The sequence below is a fragment of the Salmo trutta genome, chromosome 30, assembly GCF_901001165.1.
Source record: "Salmo trutta chromosome 30, fSalTru1.1, whole genome shotgun sequence".
In the NCBI taxonomy this organism is placed as follows: domain Eukaryota; kingdom Metazoa; phylum Chordata; class Actinopteri; order Salmoniformes; family Salmonidae; genus Salmo; species Salmo trutta.
In genome coordinates this window covers 17,171,971-17,191,634 of record NC_042986.1, presented here as the reverse complement: position 1 = coordinate 17,191,634, position 19,664 = coordinate 17,171,971, and the positions used below count along the sequence as shown (strand labels likewise).

Below are 19,664 nucleotides of genomic sequence, written 5' to 3'. Positions count from 1 at the left end.
CACAAAGGAAAAATTGGATTCTGCTAGTCCGTGGTGAGTAATCGCAGTCCTGATGTCTAGAAGTACTTTTCGGTCATAAGAGTGTAAGCGGTGCGTAACTGGCTGCAGGGAAGTCATGCGCAGCAGAGCAGAAATGGGTAACAACCGGAGCACTTTAATGATGCAAAACAAACTGCACCCATAACAGCAAAATACGGGTTGAAATAACCTGTCGCAAACCAGTCTGAAGTGCACATACACTTTACAACAAACAATTCCACAGACAGACATGGGGGGAACAGAGGGTTATATACACATCAAGTAATGAGGGAATGTAAACCAGGTGTGCGGGAAAACAAGACAAAACAAATGGAAAATTAAAGGTGGATCGGCGATGGCTAGAAGACCGGTGACATTGACCACCGAACGCCGCCCGAACAAGGAGAGGAACCGACTTCAGCGGAAGTCGTGACAAAGAGACAGTAGCAGCAACATTATGTACAGAATAAGTAAAACGATGCAAATAAACAAACAAAAAAACACGATCGTTTGGGTGCACGTAAAATGTCTGCCTTCTTCTCCGGTGCCATTTTAGGATCTGTCCGAAATGGTTCTCTAGTAAATTAGTAAGAATGTCTCACCCCATGTTCAAGAATAGCTTTTTACTCTTTATTCAGATTACAACCGCTCACTTTCGGTTATTTGAAATAAAAAATAATCTCCAAAATATCCTTATTTGTAAACAAGCCATAGAAAGTTGGTTGCCATTTCAGTTTAATCCACCTCAAAAGACAGAACAAATAATACAACATATACTGTGGTTAAACTCAAATATATTATTTTTCAATACAATGTTTAAAAAAGGTATTATCTTTGTAAATGAGATCATAGATAGGACTGGTGGAGTTATGTCACACATGCAGCTAACACAGACATATGGAAATGTCTGCTCTACCCAAAATTACAACCAACTCATTTCAGCATTACCACAAACAGGCAAGTGGAAGGGTGGAAAAGTAAGGAACTTGTCTGTAGGCCCTGCATTAAAGACCAAAATTGGTTAAAGAAAATTCTGATAAATAAAAAAATATACTAGTTTCATTTAAGGACCAAAAAATTGACAGCAGTGCCATATGCATTGCTAAATCGTTGGGAAGAGATTTTCAATGTACCGATTCCATTGCACATGGTTTATGAATTGACACCGGATTCAAAACGTAGCATTTTTCAATTTAAATGATTATACAAAGTTCTTGCAACCAATAGCATGTTATCTATATGGGGATAAAATCTTCCCAGCTCTGCAGATTTTGCTGTGAGGAGGCAGATTCATTAGATCATTTATTTTGGTACTGTCCATATGTAGCACGTTTTTGGTCACAGGTCCAGGAATGGCTGAAGAATTACAACATTTACCTAGAGCTAACGCTGCAGATAGCAATACTGGGTGATTTGAAAAGTCATAGTCAATTGATCAATAACATCATCATTATTTTAGCAAAAAATTTTATCTTTAAAATAGAACGGTTCATTACTTTTGTGAAGCATCACAGCACAGTTAGAAATCCAATATGGATGGTGTTAAGAGATAGATGGGAGGGGTTGAATGGAGCTGAAGGGTGGGACTAATAACAACAAGATACAAATGTAAAACATACGGGGTCTGTAAAATGTATATAGGTTCAGAACTTTTGTGAAATAGCACAGTTACAAATATATGGCAAATAGAAATCAAACTGGATAGACATCAGAAATAGAGGAAGGCCAGGACTAAAAACAAACAAAATATAACTATTGTAAAATAAATTGTGTCAGTAAAATATTTATAGTATGTATAAGCTAGAAGTAGAAGCCTAAATGTAATTGTTTACTAGTTTAATCCAATTGGGGGAACAGTGGTAGGGTTTGCAGGGAATAATAAAGGAAGGTATATTCTGAAAACAGTGCATGCGTGTATGTGTGTGTGTGTGTGTGTGTGTGTGTGTGTGTGTGTGTATATATATATATATATATATATATATATATATATATATATATATATATATATATATATATATATATATATATACTGCTCAAAAAAATAAAGGGAACACTAAAATAACACATCCTAGATCTGAATGAATGAAATAATCTTATTAAATACTTTTTTCTTTACATAGTTGAATGTGCTGACAACACAATCACACAAAAATAATCAATGGAAATCCAATTTATCAACCCATGGAGGTCTGGATTTGGAGTCACACTCAAAATTAAAGTGGAAAACCACACTACAGGCTGATCCAACTTTGATGTAATGTCCTTAAAACAAGTCAAAATGAGGCTCAGTAGTGTGTGTGGCCTCCACGTGCCTGTATGACCTCCCTACAACACCTGGGCATGCTCCTGATGAGGTGGCGGATGGTCTCCTGAGGGATCTCCTCCCAGGCCTGGACTAAAGCATCCTCCAACTCCTGGGCAGTCTGTGGTGCAACGTGGCGTTGGTGGATGGAGCGAGACATGATGTCCCAGATGTGCTCAATTGGATTCAGGTCTGGGGAACGGGCGGGCCAGTCTATAGCATCAATGCCTTCCTCTTGCAGGAACTGCTGACACACTCCAGCCACATGAGGTCTAGCATTGTCTTGCATTAGGAGGAACCCAGGGCCAACCTCATCAGCATATGGTCTCACAAGGGGTCTGAGGATCTCATCTCGGTACCTAATGGCAGTCAGGCTACCTCTGGCGAGCACATGGAGGGCTGTGCGGCCCCCCAAAGAAATTCCACCCCACACCATGACTGACCCACCACCAAACCGGTCATGCTGGAGGATGTTGCAGGCAGCAGAACGTTCTCCACGGCGTCTCCAGACTCTGTCATGTCTGTCACATGTGCTCAGTGTGAACCTGCTTTCATCTGTGAAGAGCACAGGGCGCCAGTGGCGAATTTACCAATCTTGGTGTTCTCTGGCAAATGCCAAACGTCCTGCACGGTGTTGGGCTGTAAGCACAACCCCCACCTGTGGACGTCGGGCCCTCATACCCCCCTCATGGAGTCTGTTTCTGACCGTTTGAGCAGACACATGCACATTTGTGGCCTGCTGGAGGTAATTTTGCAGGGCTCTGGCAGTGCTCCTCCTGCTCCTCCTTGCACAAAGGCGGAGGTAGCGGTCCTGCTGCTGGGTTGTTGCCCTCCTACGGCCTCCTCCATGTCTCTTGATGTACTGGCCTGTCTCCTGGTAGCACCTCCATGCTATGGACACTACGCTGACAGACACAGCAAACCTTCTTGCCACAGCTCGCATTGATGTGCCATCCTGGATGAGCTGCACTACCTGAGCCACTTGTGTCGGTTGTAGACTCCGTCTCATGCTACCACTAGAGTGAAAGCACCGCCAGCATTCAAAAGTGACCAAAACATCAGCCAGGAAGCATAGGAACTGAGAAGTGGTCTGTGGTCACCACCTGCAGAACCACTCCTTTATTGGGGGTGCCTTGCTAATTGCCTATAATTTCCACCTGTTGTCTATTCCATTTGCACAACAGCATGTGAAATTTATTGTCAATCAGTGTTGCTTCCTAAGTGGACAGTTTGATTTCACAGAAGTGTGATTGACTTGGAGTTACATTGTGTTGTTTAAGTGTTCCCTTTATTTTTTTGAGCAGTAATGTATGTATGTATGTATGTATGTATGTATGTATGTATGTATGTGTAACCGATGTGAAATGGCTAGTTAGTTAGCGGTGGTGTGCGCTAATAGCGTTTCAATCGGTGACGTCACTCACTCTGAGACCTGAAGTGGTTGTTCCCCTTGCGTTGCAAGGGCCGCGGCTTTTGTGGCGCGATGGGTAACGATGCTTCGTGGGTGTCAGTTGTTGATGTGTGCAAGGGTCCCTGGTTCGAGCCCAGGTTGGGGCGAAGAGAAGGACGGAACCTACACTGTATGTATGTATGTATGTAGATAGATGGATAGATTTACCAAAATAATATATGGGGGATTGGAAATGATGCAGACAATTACATTGATGGAAGCAACAATCTATCCTCAATATTAAAGCCGATCCACCCCCTAAAAAAATAAATAATAATAATTGATCCTACACTAACTGTTGAGTGGCAGTCTGAATAGCACGTTACATATTGGTTGTAACGGCTCTCGTCGGAAGAGGTGGACCAAAACGCAGCGTGGCAAGTGTTTATGATTTTTATTTATCACCGAAACAAAGAAACAAAACGAAAAGCGCGCAGTTCTGTCAGGTACAGAATACAAAACAGAAAACAACTACCCACAAAACACAGGTGGGAAAAGGCTGCCTAAGTATGATTCCCAATCAGAGACAACGATAGACAGCTGCCTCTGATTGGAAACCACACTCGGCCAAAACAAAGAAATAGATAACATAGAATGCCCACCCCACATCACACCCTGACCTAACCAAATAGAGAAATAAAACGGCTCTCTAAGGTCAGGGCGTGAGATTGGTAGTATAAGCCATTGTTAGGTCCTTTTCATCTGGCTTAACCAAAGATTGTCTGCCCTTCAGTATCTAGCAGCCCCACTGTTCTTCAAGCTACCAAGTTCCCCTAATGGATTTAAAGGTATTCAGAGCCTCTTCTCGCTCTAACGTAGCTCCTTCCTCTGGCAGCTCTAAGAGCCTTTATCCCTGTTTGACATGTCCTACTGAATCTGAGCAGTGTTCAGTGTCTTACTCTACATCCTGGTGGATCCGCAGAAACACGTACATGGATATTCTCCTCGTATTCTCCTATGTCAAAGACTTGGATAGATATCAAGGTTACTTGTTCAATCAGTCTCCTATGTTAAAGACTTGGATTTGCCTGGATAGATACCAAGGTTAGGATCCTGTTTGTAGGACACTTGTTCAGTCAGTCTCCTATGTTAAAGACTTGGATTTGCCTGGATAGATACCAAGGTTAGGATCCTGTTTGTAGGACACTTGTTCAGTCTGTCTTCTATGTTAAAGACTGGATATATATCAAGGTTAGGATCCTGTTTGTAGGACACTCGTTCGGTCAGTCTCCCTTGTTAAAGACTGCATAGATATCAAGGTTAAATCTAAACGGAGGGATTGTTTTCATGAGGATCCTGTTAGTAGGACACTTGTTTAGTCAGACACCTAACTACCTCTAATGAGGTGCTTCATGTTAATGACGTTATTTCTCATTTCTCCTCCTCCTTTTCTTCTGGCCAGGAGGGTGAATATGTGACAGGTTAAAGGAAATACTCATAGCCTGTTATACATTAAAAAGTATTTGTAAGTTCATAGTATGTGAGGATCTTAAAACATCTAAGGTTAAAAAGGTCAGGCATTCAGTACTAGTTGATAGAGATTGATAAAATTCATATAATTGTGTTAAAATCTGTCAAGCATACAAAGGGTAAGAATTGTGAGAGAAATGTGTAAACTTTATATTGATTACTTTATTTTGTGGTGCCTAATTGAAGGGTAAAAGTGTTAATCTGTGATCTACTAAATGCTCTTAATCTATGAGCCTGAGATCGATTGCTCTGGTCTCCACCCAAGTTCCCGGGGAAACCGCGGTCTTTTTCTCATCACAGTAAAAGTTCTCATTGAGGAAACAATAACGTATCATTCTCGTGATTATTTCTCCCCTTTTTCAGGTACGTTATTGATGATAAAAAAATTGTAATTTAAATGTAATAACTCGCTAACATGTCAAGAGTGTTTAAGGTGTGTCTTAGTAACATCTTGAGGAAGTTAGAGTTAAGTTTGCAGAGAGTAATATGAGTCCTGCTCGGTTGCAGTGAAGAATAGCTTCGTACTGAGAGTAGCTGCCATTTTATGTCGATTGTGAATGAACATGTGTGTTGTTAATAAGATATTTTGCGGTGTTATTTGTATAATGGTTTTTCAAACACTTTATTGCCTGTTGATAAATTGAGTTATGGTATACTGAGTTAAAGCTTTGTGCTTGACAGTGATATTGAAATGTAGTATCCGTTTCAGTGAATTACAGTGTATACTGTTGTGACTTGAATAAGCCTTGTACCCTACAACACTAGCTCTTTCCTGTAGATCTGTTGTTCTGTAAAATGTGTTACTTTTGTAAAATGATTGCAGGAAAAGTTCTCATTGAGGAAACAATACCGTATCACTCTCGTGATTATTTCTCCCCTTTTTCAGGGGCGTAACAAATACTTTATCTTCATGGTGAGCTGTCAGGACGTGATGAATGCAAGTGGAAGAAACCTGCATACATTATTAAGGAAATTATACAGATTATTCTAAAGACAAAGCATTAAGCAGGTTGGAGCAACAAGCACACTTATGTCAGGGTTTCTATACAGATTTAGCTAGGCAGTAGACTTTCAATGGAGAGCATTGAGAGTGCCATCGAGTCCAAAGAGCTGTCAAATTACTTCATACAGTATGGAATCAAGGAATGGTGACCTGGAGTTCCTATGAGATCATTCACTTGGTAAATCCATGCAGTGTAGATTAGGATGATCATGCATCAGTGTTTTGTTCCCTTAAGGCAATTTATACAGTAAAGGTATATCAATTGTCATTGATCGACCCTTATCTTCCTATTCACTTAGTTACCTTTCAATGCTACTTTCAGATATTGAATGATTGTTATTACCCACTCAAATACACTCAGGAACTTTCTCTGCAATTCCTGCTTTCTCAGATGCAGCAGGTGCTCAACCAATGTACCACCCAAGTGACTAATTAATTAAACTTAATTTCTACTCAAGCACAGCACAGATGGCTGTATTCCGGGGCTGCTAACCCATCTACCTCTTAGCCAGTACGCTAGATTGCAGTGTCTCATTCATGCTTTGCCCCGTCTTGTTTGATCTTAGATTTAACAAGGCAGATGAAAGGTGCAATTATCGTCTCCCAAGCTCCACTTAAAGGTGTGCCTTACACAAAATTGGTGTGGTACATCGCAAGCTCTGCTTCAAAGAGGAGGTTTTCTCATTTTCCACAGTGGAGAAGTCACCAAAAGAGACAGAGGGGAGAGATAAAAAGAGAGAGGGACTGAGATAAAGTGGGAGGAAGTAAATAATAAATGCTCATATTTTGTAAAAACCCAGGATGCCTACAACAAGCCTGTAAATAAGAGAAGCTCATAGTAGCCTTATAGGGAGGGATGGATAGGGAAAGGAAGGGAGGGAGGGAGGGAGGGATGGAGGGAAGGGGCGAGAGACTGCACTATAACTGTCTCTCACTCACCAGAGTTAAAGGGTAGAATATTTCAGGGACAAGTGCTCGCACAGGAGGGGTAAAGGTTTTGGACCTGAACCAACTGTAAAAGTTAGGTTTATTCTGTCTTTTGCTCTAAGATGATGGAGATATTTGTCAGAGCGTCAGAAAAGCGTAAAGAAAAAATGTAATATTGTGAGTTCACACATAGGCACTTCTGTCATTGGGAAAACAGAGCTTCCTTTGTAACTTTGGTTACAGGCACTTCAGTAACGATGATTATACCAATGATATAAATTCCGATGATTATTATTTCCCTATAAGAGCACTCCTGAATGAGGGGCACTGCTTCATCCATTAGTCTTAGCAGACAATGCAAACAGATTGATGGACAGTTGGACAGGCTGTCATCACTTCTTATTAACCTAACACTGTAAAACTCTCCCAGCCAACAATTAGTCCCTGTGATTCAGAGCTCTGGGTGAATAACAGCTTCTGACAAGTCACAGAAACCTCTATAAACCCGTCCGCAGGCTTCAAACACAGGTCAGATGGTTCTTTTCACAGCCCATCTCCTCTTCGTGCCAGGCTGGGCTGGAGCAGAGAAGGACAGGGTCTTAAGGCTAGCCTAGAGACCAGTGTCAGAGAATGATGAACCAGACAAGGACTATGAGGGGACTACGCTGAGAGAGTGATATGACATTCCGCCACCTTGATGTTATCTTTTGAGGTATAGGATTGTATAGTGGGCTTTGTGGTGGTCACTGAGTCGCGGAATGCATCATTGGAAAACATTGAAATACATTAGGCTGTATTTCCACTATACAGTAAAGATATACCGTAAAGATATACAGTACTGCAATTGCAGTCTACCCATAACAAGCTTACCTTCCTCCCAACATATTTATTGCTGTGTGATACTGAGATAATTAATCCAATAAAAACACGGAACTCACAGCACAAACCATGCGTATCAACAAAGGCTTGGATGCACATCAGCACCCCAAACAAAGACATGATGATTGGTATTACCAGAGGAATACACACGTAGAAGAGATGTACCTTCTTCCAATTAGTGCGTATCCGCTCATCGCTATTCCAGTCAGTTGCATGGCATTCACTTACAGCTATGGCACATGAGCAATGTTTTCACAGATCCTGACGCAGTGTTGTGTGTGGTGTGGCAACCCTATGGCACATAATGCGTTGGCTGGTTGATGCGTGTACGCTCCCCTGAACTCCTGAGCTGGTATCAGGAGTCTCTGTCAACATCACAGTGAGTCCCTTTTAGACATGCCTGGTTTTTGGTGCTGTCATGTTCCTTTTTTTCTGCAATCATTACTAAAGCATTCAAAATGTTGAATTAGTCCCAGAGCTAGAGCCCTGGCTAGCTGACACTATCTGCCAACCCTGGAGCCTCTCCTCTGTTTTCCCATTAATCTCTTCTTACAGCGATCTACTCCCAGCTTCAAAGTGAAGTTGGAGAGCCTTTGGTCTTGATGACATGGACTTAATCCCCAGACTAAAGGTTTTATAGAAGTGATCTTTCCGTGTGAAATGGGAATATGGGATTCATGCTGTGAGACGGGGTGAAGCTGAACCACCCTGTTGTGGTGATGTCAGAAGGAACCAGGGGGAGCTAAGTACAGTGATTAATACTAGATCCTCAAAAGCTCACCGCCCATGTCATCTGAATTGGGAGAAAAATGTGCTCTTATACAAATAAAGCCTAAAACTGTGGCCATTGACCGTGCATTAGGAAAGTACTCAGATCCTTTGACTTTTTCCACATTTTGTTATGTTACAGCATTACTCTAAAATTGATTCAATTGTTTTCTTCTCTATCATCAATCTACACATAATACCCCATAATAAAAAAAAACAGGTTTTTAGAATTTTTTTCAAATCTATTGAAAAATAATATAAAAAAAACATGACATATACATACGAATTCAGACCCTTTACTCAGTACTTTGTTGAAGCACCTTTGGCAGTGATTATAGCCTCGAGTTTTCTTGGGTATGATGCTACAAGCTTGGCACACCTGTATTTGGGGAGTTTCTCCCATTCTTCTCTGCAGATCCTCTCAATCTCTGTCAGGTTGGATGGAGAACATCGCTGCTAAACTATTTTCAGGTCTCTCCAGAAATGTTTGATCAGGTTCAAGTCAGGACTCTGGCTGGGCCACTCAAGGACATTCATAGACTTGTCCCAAGCAACTCCTGCGTTATCTTTTTAGTGACGGGGCAGTATTCGGAAATTCAGATGAATGACGTGCCCAAACTAAACTGCCTGCTACTTGGGCCCAGAAGGTAGGATATGCATATTATTAGTAGAGTTGGATAGACAACACTCTGAAGTTTCTAAAACTGTTTGAATGATGTCTGTGAGTATAACAGAACTCATATGGCAGGCAAAAACCTGAGAAAAATCCAACCAGGAAGTGTGGAAATCTGAGGTTTGTAGTTTTTCAAGTGATTCCATATCCAGTATACAGTGACTTAGGGTTCATTTTGCACTTCCTAAGGCTTCCACTAGATGTCAACAGTCTTTAGACTGTTGTTTCATGCTTCTACTGTGACTGGGGAGAGAATAAGAGCTCCTGGAAGTAGACAACTGAGAGAATGACATGAGTTCAGTGGTGCGCGCTCACGTGAGAGTTAGCTGTGTTCCTTTTCATTTCTGAAGACATTGGAATTGTCCGGTTGGAATATTACTGAAGATTTATGATAAAAACATCCTAAAGATTGATGCTGTACATCGTTTGACATGTTTCTACGAACATAAATATAACTTTTTTGACTTTTCGTCGTGACATTTTGCGCGAGCTTCCTGCATTTGGAGTAGGGGACTAAACGTGCGAACAAAAAGGAGGTTTTTGGACATAAATTATGGACTTTATCAAACAAAACAAACATTTATTGTGGAACTGAGATTCCTGGGAGTGCATTCTGATGAAGATCATCAAAGGTAAGTGAATATTTATAATGCTATTTCTGATTTTAGTTGACTCCAAAATGGCGGGTATCTGTATTGCTTGTTGTTGTTGTCTGAGCGCTGTACTCAGATTATTGCAAAGTGTGCTTTCGCTGTAAAGTTTTTTTGAAATCTGACGCAGCGGTTGCATTAAGGAGAAGTGTATCTATAATTCTTTGAATAACAGTTTAATATTTTATCAATGTTTAGGATGAGTATTTTTGTAAATTGATGTGCTCATTCACCGTAAGTTTTGGGAGGCAAAACATTTCTGAACATTACACACCAATGTAAAATGTTTTTTTTTATATATAAATATGAACTTTATCGAGCAAAACATACATGTATTGTGTAACATGAAGTCCTATGAGTGCCATCTGATGAAGATCATCAAAGGTTAGTGATTAATTTTAGCTGTATTTCTGTTTTTTTGTGACGCCTCTCCCTGCTTGGAAAATGGCTGTGTGGTTTTTCTTGTCTCGGCGCTGTCCTAACATAATCTAATGTTATGCTTTCGCCGTAAAGCCTTTTTGAAATCGGACAATGTGGTTGGATTAACGAGAAGTGTATCTTTAAAATGTGATATAATAGTTGTATGTTTGAGAAATTTGAATTATGAGATTTTTGTTTTGAATTTGCCGCCCTGCTATTTCACTGGCTGTTGAACAGTGTGTCCCGCGGGTGGGACGCTAGCGTCCCACATTTCCCAGAGAGGTTATCTTGGCTGTGTACTTAGGGTCATTGTCCCGTTGGAAGGTGAACCTTCGCCCCCAGTCTGAGGTCCTGAGAGCTCTAGAGCAGGTTTTCATCAAGGATCTCCGTTCATCTTTCCTTCGATCCTGACTAGTCTCCCAGTCCCTGCCACTGAAAAACATCCCCACAGCATTACGCTGCCACCACTGTGCTTCACTGTAGGGATGGTGCTAGGTTTCTTCCAGACGTGACGATTGGCACTCAGGCCAAAGAGTTCAATCTTGGTTTCATTCTCATTATCTGAGAATCCTTCAGGTGCCTTTTGGCAAACTCTCATGCAATTGCATAGCCTATAGAAATGTTGTGCAACATTGGCTCACGGGCTCTCATGAAGCATTCGATTAAATTTTCGATTACATTTGCATTGATGTCAGAGTGATCATAGAGCCAATAGAGTGCTGAGTACCTGGCAGTTAGCAAGTTTGGTAAGCTACTAATGACCATCAGCAGCATTAGAGCTTGGAGAAGCGTAATAACCGTGACTAAACGATCACATGTATTTTGACTGCCATCATGTCTCATGACTGCTGGTGTGGAGCTGTGTCAGAGTGGCCATCAGGTTCTTGGTCACCTCCCTGACCAAGGCCCTTCTCCTCTGATTGCTCAGTTTGGCTGTGTAGCCAGCTCTAGGAAGAGTCTTGGTCGTTCCAAACTTCTTCCATTTAACTTCTATGGGCTAGGTGGCACGTCACCATCCCACTCTATTCAACAGCCAATGGAAGAGGGTGGCGCGAAATACAAAACCTCAAAAATGCAATAATTTAAATTTTTCAAACATACAACTATTTTACACCATTTTAAAGACAAGACTCTCGTTAATCTAACCACATTGCCCGATTTCAAAAAGGCTTTACAGCGAAAGCAAAACATTAGATTATGTTAGGAGAGTACATAGCCACAAATAATCACACAGCCATTTTCCAAGCAAGCACGTATGTCACATAAACCCAAAACACAGCTAAATGAAGCACTAACCTTTGATGATCTTCATCAGATGACACTCCTAGGACCTTATGTTATACAATACATGCATGTTTTGTTCAATCAAGTTCATATTTATATCCAAAAACAGCTTTTTACATTGGCGTGTGATGTTCAGAACATGCATTCCCACCCAAAACTTCTGGTGAATTTACTAAATTACTCACCATAAACGTTGACAAAATACATAATTATTTTAAGAATTATAGATACAGAACTCCTTTATGCAACTGCTATGTCAGATTTTAAAATAGCTTTTCGGCGAAAGCACATTTTGCAATATTCTGAGTACATAGCTCAGCCATCACGGCTAGCTATTCAGACACCCGCCAACTTCGGGGCTCACTAAACTCAGAATTACTATTAGAAAAATGATATTACCTTTGCTGATCTTCGTCAGAATGCACTCCCAGGACTGCTACTTCCACAAGAAATTTTGTTTTTGTTCCAAATAATCCATAGTTATGTCCAAATACCTCCGTTTTGTTTGTGCGTTCAGGTCACTATCCAAAGGGTAACGCGCGAACGCATATCGAGACAAAAAAAATCTAAATGTTCCTTTACCGTACTTAGAAGCATGTCAAACGCTGTTTAAAATACATTTTTTATGGTATTTTTCGCGTAAAATAGCGATAATATTCCAACCGGACAATAGTGTATTCATTCAAAAAGGAAAAGAAAAACAGCATGTTCGCGGGACCGCGCATTTCTAATCTCTTAGTCACCGGGCAGACCACAGACAAACTGAGCTCCTATACTCTGCCCAGAGACAGGAGACGCCCCAATCCGCTTTCTGAATGCTTTAGAGAGCCAATGGAAGCCTTAGAAAGTGCAACGTAACCCCAGGGATACTGTAGTTTCGAAAGGGACAAGAAAGAAAAACGACAAATTCGCAGACAGGCCACTTCCTGCTTGGAATTTTCTCAGGTTTTTGCCTGCCACATGAGTTCTGTTATACTCACAGACACCATTCAAACAGTTTTAGAAACTTCAGAGTGTTTTCTATCCAAATCAAATAATTATATGCATATTCTCATTTCTGGGAAAGAGCAGTAACCAGTTTAAATCGGGTACGTTTTTTATCCGGCGGTGAAAATACTGTCCCCTTGCCCTGACAGGTTAAGAATGATGGAGGACACTGTCTTCGTACCCTTCCCGAGATCTGTGCCTCGACACAATCCTGTGTTGGTTTTTGCTCTGACATGCAGTGTCAACTGTGGGACCTTATATAGACAGGTGTGTGCCTTTCCAAATCATGTCCAATCAATTGAATTTACCACTGATGGACTGCAATCAATTTGTAGAAACATCTCAAGGAGGATCAATGGAAACAGGATGCACCTGAGCTCAATTTCGAGTCTGATAGCAAATGGTCTGAATACCTATGTAAAAAAGGTATATCTGTTTATTATTTTTAATACATTTGAAAAAAAAATGAAACCTGTTTTTACTTTGTCATTATGGGGTATTGTGTGTAGATTGATGAGGAAAATGTAACCCTTCAAGAAGATCCCTCATCCCTGGCCTGCAGGCAAAGGAAAGCATCAGAGGCAAATGGAAGAGCTGTCATGCTAAAGATCCCTACCTTCTCCATCCATGTGTGCCTAAACATTAAAACGCTCTTTGACGGGTGGCAAAACGCAGAGGGGATGCAATATTAATGCCTTCTGTTTTCAGGACCATAAATAAACCCAGGCTATATTTGGAACAACGTTACCGTGACATTCCCAAGCATTTGGAATCCTCCTCACGAATACAGTTTATCATATCTCCCTTTCTCTACATCCCCCACTCCTTCACTCCTGTCTTCTTACCGGCTGGGAGGTTTCACTAGAACAGTGACATAGCCATTGTGTGATTCCCAAGCATTTGGAATCCTCCTCACAAATACATTTTGTGGTCTCTCTCCCCCTTCTCTCCATCCCCCAATCTTCCACTCCTGTGTCCCTAGAACAGAGGCATAGCCATTGCCTACTCAGGGCTCTGGCACACTGCCAACACCTGCCCTGGCTGCACCGCTGCCTGCTGCTTTGTGATGTGCCAACCATTACTGAGCCACTGCATGAGAAAAGATTGCTGTCTGTTCAGTAGGGTGGATGTGATGCTTAGTAGATGGCACAGTATTTTTCCATTTGTTTTCTGGATAGAAGACATGACAAACCTTTGATTGTTATGATCAAGCTTGGTGTTTGATGTGGGAGCTGATGTTGCATCATATCTCCCTGGAAGTTCGTGTTTCCTTTAGGTGAACAATAGAAGGTGGTCACATGCGTTGGTGTGTATACCATTTTATCTTGGCAGGGAGCTTATTCGTTTTCGATGCAAAGTCAACACGATGCTTTTAGTTGCAAAACACCTTTAGCTGTAGGCATTCCACAGACTATCCACATCACGACTCCTCTTAGACACCAGAGGTGAGTCATGAGAGCAAGTGGCAAACAATAAATGACCATGGATAAATACATTTACCATGGAGACTGAAGCTATATTCACCGCCTAGCACTTGCAATTCAGATCGCACACATGCACACACACACCACTTCCATCTCATTTTGATATTATGAACCAACCTTTGTCTCTCCATCCCTTCCCCCATGAGCCTTGTGATGTCTTGAGCTTTGACATCTCATGGAATTTTGGATGACGGGTTATCGGTCAGCCAAATGACCGTGGTCATCATAATAACCGTTCGAATAGCATTTTTTTATTTTTAGAAATAATAATAATCGGTTGCCTAGGCATTTCATCTGAGCAACAAAGTTTCAATCCTGTGTAGAGTTCAAGTTACAGCAGAAACGGACTCAACCGCACGACTGCTCGGCCGTCCCGTCTTCAGTCAGCTGTTTTTTAATACGGTTATGATGACGGTCATCATCCATAACAGTCGGTTACACAGTTATACAGTAATTGTGCCAGCCCTAGTGACGCATGTGTATTGATCTGCAGGAGAGTGTGTGTGTGTGTGTGTGTGTGTGTGTATCAGCAGCATCGTCTGTCCTGAGTATCAAATAGAATAATACTCCTCTTTATTCGCTTGGCACCTGCTGAAAAGCACACGCTGGTAACATTTATCTGTCAGAAGGAGAGAAAAGGAATCCTTGTCGTTTTATGTTGAACATCTAACTCACATGATGTGATCACTGATACTCTGTTTGGAGTCTGGGCTGTCTGCAACAATTCCAAGTGTATGTCTGTCGCCTACACCTCCGCCAATATTTACACCATGTCAGCCATTTTGCAAACCTCGCCCTTCTGATTTATAAGACCATTAGAAAATCCTCAGTATAATATCGAGTTGCATTTGAAATGATGTATTGCATTATCATCAAAGCAAATGTATTGCTTGGTTTAGTGTTATTTGAGTGGGTCTGTAGGGCAACCCCTACAGTATAATATGAGGCTAGAGACTTGCAGCTGGATGAGCATGCGGCAGTGGTTCACTGTATCACATTCACATGGCATATTTAGGGCGCATTCTATTCAATTGCTTATGGTAAACCACACACCAGCCAGGCTCAAAGAGCTTGTTTTAAACTGTGGCACATGTAAAATTAGCCCATGCAAAGTGGGACACACATGGAACCTCTGCTATTAGCTTTGCGCGTTGCTTCACTGGCTTCCCCCTATCTCCCTCCCTCACCTCCCTCTCTCACTTTTTCACAGTCTCTCAGAGAGACATTGTGTACCTTTACAGTAAACATTTTAAGACGGCTAGCTCAAATCCCACCAGTGTGACTTGTACATACGTTACAGAGCAACTTAAAAGGCCAGGCTGTAAATAATTTACACATTTCATGCATAGCGGTAGAGGAGACCCTGAGAGTAACTACGTAGATAGTGTATTTTAACACTGGCAGGGTAAGGGTTGGGTTGCATCATACAGTAGGCTTATAAACAGAATAAAAAGGAATTTAATCACTGCCTGATGCTGAACAAAACCGATCACATCTCAGAGTAATACATGTAGCCTACTGCACAGAGACAATGTTGGGTTTCCAGCAAGTTTGTATAGCATCACGCTACACCAGGGCTTTCTCAACTGGCACATTTGATTCCTTGGAAGTTGTTCGACCATAAGTTTTTGGTTTTCCATTGGTTCTGGGAACGAAGCCATACATTTCCTGACTGGTAAAACATAACTTTTTTTGTTGTTCTGAGAACAGAAGTGAACATTTAGCATGTTCTGGGAACATTACTTTTTAGGTAGCAGGGAGGTTCTGAGAACATTTTACTATGATTCCCTGAAAGTTTTCCTGGGAAGTTTAATTAACGTTCTAAGAATGGAAATTATGTTATTTGAAGGTAATAATTAAATAACGTTCTGAGAACATGTTTCAATAAGACCTTTAGCACCGCTAACCTTAAAATAATTCCAAGCACATATAGGACACATGGAAATGAATTTGCTTAGCCCCTCTATGGGCTAGGTGGGACGCTTGCGTCCCACCTACTCAACAGCCAGTGGAATCCCGTGGCGCGTTATTCAAATACCTTAGAAATGCTATTACTTCAATTTCTCAAACATATGACTATTTTACAGCATTTTAAAGACAAGACTCTCGTTAATCTAACCACACTGTCCGATTTCAAAAAGGCTTTACAACGAAAGCAAAACATTAGATTGTCAGCAGAGTACCCAGCCAGAAATAATCAGACACCCATTTTTCAAGCTAGCATATAATGTCACATAAACCCAAACCACAGCTAAATGCAGCACTAACCTTTGATGATCTTCATCAGATGACAATCTTAGGACATTATGTTATACAATACATGCATGTTTTGTTCAATCAAGTTCATATTTATATCAAAAACCAGCTTTTTACATTAGCATGTGACGTTCAGAACTAGCATACCCCCCGCAAACTTCCGGTGAATTTACTAAATTACTCACGATAAACGTTCACAAAAAACATAACAATTATTTTAAGAATTATAGATACAGAACTCCTCTATGCACTCGCTATGTCCGATTTTAAAATAGCTTTTCGGTGAAGGCACATTTTGCAATATTCTAAGTAGATAGCCCGGCATCACAGGGCTAGCTATTTACACACCCACCAAGTTTAGCCCTCACCAGATTTACTATAAGAAAAATGTTATTACCTTTGGTGTTCTTCGTCAGAATGCACTCCCAGGACTTCTACTTCAATAACAAATGTTGGTTTGGTCCCAAATAATCCATAGTTATATCCAAATAGCGGCGTTTTGTTCGTGTGTTCAAGACACTATCCGAAAGGGTAAATAAGGGTTACGCGCCCGACGCGTTTCGTGACAAAATAATTCTAAATATTTCATTACCGTACTTCGAAGCATGTCAACCGCTGTTTAAAATCAATTTTTATGCCATTTTTCTCGTAAAAAAGCGATAATATTCCGACCGGGAATCTGTGTTTTAATTCAAAGAGAGAGAAAGTAAAAACATGAGGTCGCCCCGTGCACGCGCCTCAGTCTGATGGTCCTCTGATCGGCCACTTACCAAAGGCGCTAAAGTTTTTCAGCCAGTGGCTGGAATTACATCATTCAGCTTTTTCCTGGGTTCTGAGAGCCTATGGGAGCCATAGGAAGTGTCACGTTACAGCAAAGATCCTAAATTTTCAATAAACAGAGCCAAGAAGCTCAAGGAATGGTCAGAGAGGGTACTTCCTTTACAGAATCTTCTCAGGTTTTTGCCTGCCATATGAGTTCTGTTATATTCAGACACCATTCAAACAGTTTTAGAAACTTTAGGGTGTTTTCCATCCAAAGCCAATAATTATATGCATATTCTAGTTTCTGGGCAGTAGTAATAACCAGATTAAATCGGGTACGTTTTTTATCCGGCCGTGTAAATACTGCCCCCTAGCCCTAACAGGTTAATGTGTGTCACGTCCTGGCCAGTATAAGGGTTTATGGTTATTGTAGTTTGGTCAGGACGTGGCAGAGGGTATTTGTTTTATGTGGTTCGGGGTGGTGTTTTGGTAGAAGGGCGTTTGATTTAGTATTTCCGGGTTTTTGGTTTATGGTCTATGTTTATGTATTTCTATTTGTAGTCTGGTTAATGTATTTCTATGTTAGGTTGATTGGGGTTTGGAACTCTCAATTGGAGGCAGGTGCTTCCTCGTTGCCTCCGATTGAGAGTCCTATATATGGGTAATTGTTTGGTGTAGGTTTTTGTGGGAGATTGTTTCTTGTCTAGCGTGTATGAGCCTGAGAAGACTGTTCGGTGATCGTGAGTTTGTTTTGGTGTTCATTTTGAGTTTAATAAATGTTCAAGATGAACAAACACAGTCCTGCTGCATTTTGGTCCTCCTTTTCCGATGATGATTTCGCTATATCGTCTGACGACGACAACCGTGACAATGTGCTTCTTCTTGAGCCACTCCTTTGTTGCCTTGGCCGTGTGTTTTGGGTCATTGTCATGCTGGAATACCCATCCACGACCCATTTTCAATGCCCTGGCTGAGGGAAGGAGGTTCTCACCCAAGATTTGACAGTACATGGCCCCTTCAAATGATGCTGTGAAGTTGTCCTGTCCCCTTAGCAGAAAAACACCCCCAAAGCATAATGTTTCCACCTCCATGTTTGACGGTGGAGATGGTGTTCTTGGGGTCATAGGCAGCATTCCTCCTCCTCCAAACACTGCGAGTTGAGTTGATGCCAAAGAGCTCCATTTTGGTCTCATCTGACCACAACACTTTCCCCAGTTGTCCTCTGAATCATTCAGATGTTCATTGGCAAGGAGCCCCAGGCCGAGGGATATTGACAGTTCTTTTGTGTTTGTTCCATTTGCGAATAATCGCACCAAATGATGTCAACTTCTCACCAAGCTGCTTGGCGATGGTCTTGTAGCCCATTCCAGCCTTGTGTAGGTCTACAATCTTGTCCCTGACATCCTTGGAGAGCTCTTTGGTCTTGGCCATGGTGGAGAGTTTGGAATCTGATTGATTGATTGATTGCTTCTGTGGACAGGTGTCTTTTTTTACAGGTAACAAGCTGCGGTTAGGAGCACTCCCTTTAAGGTCCTGGAGTGGCCTAGCCAGTCTCCAGACCTTAATCCCATAGAAAATCTGTGGTGGGAGCTGAAGGTTCGAGTTGCCAAACGTCAGCCTCGAAACCTTAATGACTTGGAGAAGATCTGCAAAGAGGAGTGGGACAAAATCCCTCCTGAGATGTGTGCAAACCTGGTGGCCAACTACAAGAAACGTCTGACCTCTGTGATTGCCAACAAGGGTTTTGCCACCAAGTACTAAGTCATGTTTTGCAGAGGGGTCAAATACTTATTTCCCTCATTTAAAATGCAAATCATTTTATAACATTTTTGCCATGCGTTTTTCTGGATTCTTTTGTTGTTATTCTGTCTTTCACTGTTCAAATAAACCTACCATTAAAATGATAGACTGATCATTTATTTATAAGTGGGCAAACGTACAAAATCAGCAGGGGATCAAATACTTTCCCCCCCCACTGTATATATAACATTCTATTAGTTGCAAGAATTTTGTATAGTAATCTAAATTAAAAAGTTCTAAGTTTTGAATCCAGTGTTGTTTTGCGTATCAATTCATATACCATGTGCCATGGAATGGGCACATCGAAAATCTCTTCCCAACTTTTTTGCAATTTATATGGCACAGCTTTCAGTTTTTTGGTCCTTAAATGAAATTGGTATATGTTTTTATTTATCACACTTTTCTTTAACCATTTATGTTCTTTAATACAGGGCCGACATACAAGTTCCTTACTTTTTTCCCCTTCTACTTGCCTCTTCCATTTTTGTGGTAATGCTGCAATTAATTGGTTGTAATTTTGGGTAGTGCAGA

The 19,664-nt window shown here is 41.2% G+C and overlaps 1 protein-coding gene across 3 annotated transcripts in view; it reads left to right on the top strand.

Annotated features, from left to right (window-relative positions):
* LOC115168131 (metabotropic glutamate receptor 4) overlaps positions 1 to 19,664 on the top strand; it is a 330,740-nt gene that overhangs the window by 49,328 nt on the left and 261,748 nt on the right. The window contains exon 1 of one of the 3 annotated variants that reach the window (XM_029723097.1): positions 5,559 to 5,603. The exons of 1 other annotated variant lie outside the window; for it this stretch is intronic. The gene's annotated coding sequence lies outside the window, so the exon portion shown is untranslated. Of the gene's footprint in view, positions 1 to 5,558; positions 5,604 to 8,363; positions 8,429 to 19,664 lie in introns of those variants that run through there. One more of the 3 variants, XM_029723098.1, reaches the window with a different exon arrangement.